General features: G+C 45.3%; 1 long non-coding RNA gene across 1 annotated transcript; it reads right to left on the bottom strand.

Moving 5' to 3' along the window:
• Positions 1-973: 973 nt before the first annotated feature.
• On the bottom strand, positions 974-2,578 carry LOC310664779. The gene is made up of 3 exons (XR_014505057.1): positions 2,498-2,578; positions 1,744-1,884; positions 974-1,250 (listed from the first exon to the last, which is right to left on the bottom strand). It is a non-coding gene; the product is annotated as an uncharacterized lncRNA (long non-coding RNA).
• Between the last annotated feature and the right edge of the window lie 2,928 nt (positions 2,579-5,506).

Genomic DNA, 5,506 nt, shown 5'->3' with positions numbered 1-5,506 from the left:
GCAATGAAGGAAAGGGAGCAGAAAGCAGCAGCTGCCACTGCCTGCTCGTTCCTTTGCTCCCTCTGGGTTTACCCCAGGCTCCTCTTCTTTAAAAAGAACTGGCACTGCTCTTCTTCCTTGCTCTTCTGGAAGCTGGCTTGAGAAAAACAAGCTTCTCCAGGTTTTCACCTATATATTTTTATTTATCACTCTGTTTTTATCCCACCTTTCATCTGAGGAGCACAAGGTGGCAGACTCGGTTCTTCCCCTCACCTATTTTATCCTCACAACAACCCTGTGAGATAGGTTGGGCCAAGAGACAGTATCTGGTCCTCAGCCACCCAGTGAGCTTCACATGACTGGGTTGCAATGTGAACTCTGGTCTCTCAGGTCCTTTTCTGATACTCTAACCAAAAGTTGGAGTCTTTGGCCCTCCAGATGTTGCTGAACTACAACTCCCATCAGCCCCAGGCAGCATGGCCAATGGCCAGGATTGATGGGAACTGTAGTTCAGCAACATCTAGATAGCCAAAGGTTCCCCGACACCTGCTCTAACCACTATACCACCGCTGCCCTGAGATCCTTCATGACCTCTGCTTCGCCCAGGAGAGCTTCCCGCGGGGGACTGAAACCTGGCCTTGCAACCCAGCCAGCCTTGTCCTCCGCACTTCATGCCGGAATTGTTCCGGGCGTCTGAGAAGGCCTCCCTATTTCCCACCTGAATTGGAGAGACGATTCGCCAGGGCCGCTTGGCCATAACGGACGCAAATGCGTTCCCAATCTGCCACTGACCGTGTGAAGTGGGCCAGCCGTTGCTCATGGGGAACATCTGTGCATTTATTTCACATTACTGGCCCGCGCGTTTCCAGCCCGGGATGTTATTGCGACGGCCAGGCAGCTGTTCCGACCCCCGTATCGTGTTCCGAGAGCAGACGTGCCTGGTGGACGGTGGCCTGGAGACCCCTCCCTCCCTCTGCCCCGCTCCCTCCCGATGACATGTGCAGCAAAAGGGCAGATTGTGAATGTCAATTTTACACCTAATTTAACATGAGCTAGCATGCCTAGGCGTGTTTCCTAATGCAACGCCGTTCCACCCCAGGTCCTCAACAGCCGTTTTCTTTTGTTGTCTGTGAACCGCTCTCTGGGGTCTTCAGTGTGCCAGGAGGGCAGGGGTTGTTTTTTTTAACTCCTCAGTTGCTGGCTGCAGAGATCAAATTGGCACGTGGTCGGTCCAACAGCAGCAGTTTCTTGTATCGGCAATTTTGCACCACCTGCATCAGCGAATAAGGGGGAAGGAATAAAAACGTTGCCTTGGCAAACACCTTCCTGTAGCACTTGTTTCCCCGTTGTTGGGAATGCAGAGTGCAACAAGAATCTACTGGCGGGAGAGGGGGAGAGAGAGAGAGAGAGAGAGAGAGAGAGAGACAGAGAAATCAGGGAGCTGGGAAAAGTGCCGAACTCTCTCCCCCACAACTGTTCATTCATCTTCATAACACACACAGCAATCCCACCACTCTCATGCCTTCAACCAGGCTTAGTTAAACTATGGAACCTGCTTCTGTAGGAGGCAGTGATGGCCACTAATTTGGATGGCTTCATAGAATTGTACAGTTGGAAGGGAAATCATCTAGTCCAACCCCTTGCAATGCAGAAATCTCAACTAAATCATACATGGCAGATGGCAGTCCAATCGCTGCTTAAAAACCTTCTGTGAAGGGGGATCCACTGCCTTTGAAGTCTGTTCTGCTGTTGAACTGCTCCTACCATCAGAAAGTTCTTCCTAATGTTTGTTCAGAATCTCTTTTCTTGTCATTTGAATCCATTGTTTTGGGTTCTCCTCTCTGGAGCAGCAGAAAACAAGTTTTCTCCATCTTCCATGGGTATTTGAAGAATATTTGAAGAGTCCTTTAAAAGACGATTGGACCAACTGATGGAAGAGAAGGTTTCAGTTTGGGCAAAATTTCAGCAATCATAATCCTTGTTTTCTCTCCCCCACCCCCATTCCAACTCCCTCTCTCTCTTTTGGGGCATTGGTAGGAGAAGAAAAACGGGGTGCCGTGATAGGCCTCTGACCACCATCTGGATCCTGAGATTATTCGCCAGATGTTGCTTGCTAAAAATGCGTAAGTGTTCTTCAAACACAACCCTGCAGCTGGCCACCCCATTAATATGAACAATATTTGGTGGAAGGTGTTTTAATCGAAACCATCACTGCAGAGCGCAAGAACGTTCCTGGGAAGTTTATATATATATATATGAGCCATCTCATTCCCCTTTCTCTCTCTTCCCCTCCGCCTTGTTCTTGTACAACAGTTATTGCTCCGAGACATCTGGTTTCACAGTTTTACAAAAGTAGGTGGATTTCCACCATGTAGCGCTTTCCTTGTTGACAAGGTAGAATTTTTTAATATGGGGTTACTATCATCCAGACTTCCTCCGCCTCCTCATTTATATGATGGATACCTCTAAATAGTCCCCGAGGTTCTCCATCTTCAATCCGCCAGGCCAGTTTTATTACCTTCTATACAAGACACCTAGATGTCTGGGTTCCCGTTTCCCGCCCCTCTTTGAGGAAATCCAAGACCTTAATGTAAGTGGGGCCACAATGATGGGGCTGGTTGTGGTGGTGGTTTTCCTTCTCTCCCCCCCCCATGGTCCCCAAGGACCGTTGTTACAGCTTCAAGCTCAGAAGTTTAGAATCCCAGATCGACAAAGAAAAATTCTCGCAGGCAGCTACGAAGAGCTGGTAGGCAACAAGCTGAATCTGTAAGAATCCCTGAGGTCCCTTTCTGAGGCTGAGACACCAGCTCGTTTCTGTCAAGGTGGAAATGTTTCAAAGGAAGCTGCCTTATACAGAGACAGACCGTAGCTCCACTTAGCTCAGTAATGGCAGCACTGACTGGCAGCAGCTCTGCAAGGTTTCAGACAGATATAATAATATTCCCCCCTCCTCTGGTTTCTGGCAACTGGTATTCAGAAGCATTACTCCCTCTGACCATGGAGGCAGAGTGTAGCTATTGTGGCTAATAGTCACTGATAACGCTTTGTCCTCCATCACTTCCTCTTGTGGCAATGAGTTCCATAGTTTAACTACATGCTAGGGTAAGACGTACATGCTAGGGTAAGAAGGCTGTCGTATAGGAATGCTGGGTGACATATCTGTATCTCTTTTGGAAACAGAATACAGTATATGATCTATTTCTGTTTTAGAAAAAAAGATTACATGCATTGAATAATACAAATGAAGTCGAATATTTTGTTGAAATATGTCATCTGTTTATAAAATACTTTACTGATAATCCTGAAAAACTACCGAAATCACAGATTGGACTAGGGCAGACTTAACTAGATTGATCTGTCCTAGAAGGGGCAAGTTGGGATTTGGCTTTTGTATTCCTTTTGTATTCCTTCCTTTCTTTTTTGTAATTATTATTTATTGCAAATCAATAAAACTATTTTTTTTATTTAAAAAACTTTTTAAAAGAAAAGTACAGGCATACCTTGGTTTTTGAACAGCCTAGTTCCTGAACATTTTGGCTCCCGAATGATCGAAACCCGGAAGTGACTGTTCCAGTTTTCTAACGTTCTTTTGGAAGCCGAACGTCCGATGGGGCTTCCATGGCTTCTGATTGGCTGCAGGACCTTCCTGCAGCCAATCAGAAGCCGTAATTTGGAAGTCGAATGCTTTGGAAGTCAAACAGACTTCCAGAATGGATTCCGTTCAACTTTCAAGGTACCACTGTAATAAATAAATAAATAAATGGCGTTTGTTTGTTTGTTTGTTTGTTTGTTTGTTTGTTTGTTTTTAAGGATTGCTATGTGACTCTTAGGGATGGGGCAAATCTGTTGATTCCAGTTTCTCTCTGTTTCTAATTTCCCAATCTTAAATTCACTTCTCCACATCAGATTTAGAAAAAAGGTCTTGCAAAAGGTCCTCATTAAAATTCACCAGCATTTTGTTGTGAATTTCTCCTGATAAACATATTTTTGCATACTATTTTGCCTAACATAAGCATCTTTGCAAGGCATTTCCCCTGAATATGACACATAGGAACATTATTCCTCCATATATTCATTTTTTTTACACATTAGGTGTTTGAAGAACAGCATTGTGAAAGTATGAATCTCAAAAGCTGGTGCATTTTTTATTCCCGTATTGTTTGGAAAAGACAATTGGGTAGTTTCGCTTTAAATGTGAACTGAATCGAATTTCTCCTCCAACCCTGCTGGACATTACCTTTCCACATCCCTACTGACTCCACACCACACAGAAGGAAAGGGGAGGTAAAGAGGCAGAAAATAAAATTAACAGCCTGTTTTAAAGGAGGATTTTCTTTACGTCTCAAGTTTACTGGCCACTGCAAAACAGGTTTTTGCAACCTCCTTTTTCATGGAGGCCTTGTTTTCAGCTTGTTTTATATAGTAGCTTTTTTGTGCAATATAAAAAAGAAGTGTTGTGGAGCCCTGTGCAACTCCCCCCCCCCCTTTTTTTTTAAATACTTCAGGGAATTATTTCACCATGAAATATATCTGCCAGTGGGCCAGGCCTGTGTTGCAAAGCTGAAATGAACACAGTAAATTGTACGGAGGAATTTGTTTAACCTCTAACCTTCAAGTAATAAGGAGAGTGCTAAATGTTTTGGCACACGCTGATATATTTTTATAACACTTGGCAGGGCCTGCTGGAGGACTAAAAGCGGGAGGGCGGGGGGGGGGGCTGAAGAAACTGGATTTCTTCAAACTGCAGCTCCCAAAAGCTTTTACACAACCTGATGGTTGAAACCTGCGGAAACAGGGCTGAATCTCTCTGTGCTGCGACGCTGGGTTCCTCCAGTGTGTGAGATCGTTTGGCGTATTATGACCTTCCGTCCAAGAATGACTCCATCATGAAACCCACGGGCAGCAGGTTAACATAAGAAGTCAGAATCTGATGTGAAGCCGTCAAGCAGGACTTGAGTACAACAGCAGCGCTCACTTGTGATTCCCAGAAACTGGTGTTCAGAAGATACTGCCTTTGATCCTGAAGGAATAACACCACTACCATGAACACAAGAAGAATCATAGAATCATAGAGTTGGAAGAGACCACAAGGGCCATCGAGTCCAACCCCCTGCCAAGCAGGAAACACCATCAGAGCACTCCTGACATATGGTTGTCAAGCCTCTGCTTAAAGACCTCCAAAGAAGGAGACTCCACCACACTCCTTGGCAGCAAATTCCACTGTTGAACAGCTCTTACTGTCAGGAAGTTCTTCCTAATGTTTAGGTGGAATCTTCTTTCTTGTAGTTTGGATCCATTGCTCCGTGTCTGCTTCCCTGGAGCAGCAGAAAACAACCTTTCTCCCTCCTCTATGTGACATCCTTTTATATATTTGAACATGGCTATCATATCACCCCTTAACCTCCTCTTCTCCAGGCTAAACATGCCCAGCTCCCTTAGCCGTTCCTCATAAGGCATCGTTTCCAGGCCTTGGACCATTTTGGTTGCCCTCCTCTGGACACGTTCCAAGAGTCCTGTTGGAGCAGGC

Source organism: Podarcis tiliguerta (assembly GCF_965153285.1).
Source record: "Podarcis tiliguerta genome assembly, chromosome: 14".
Taxonomy (NCBI): domain Eukaryota; kingdom Metazoa; phylum Chordata; class Lepidosauria; order Squamata; family Lacertidae; genus Podarcis; species Podarcis tiliguerta.
Note: the sequence above shows the minus strand (reverse complement) of the source record. Positions and strands in the feature narration are given on the sequence as shown.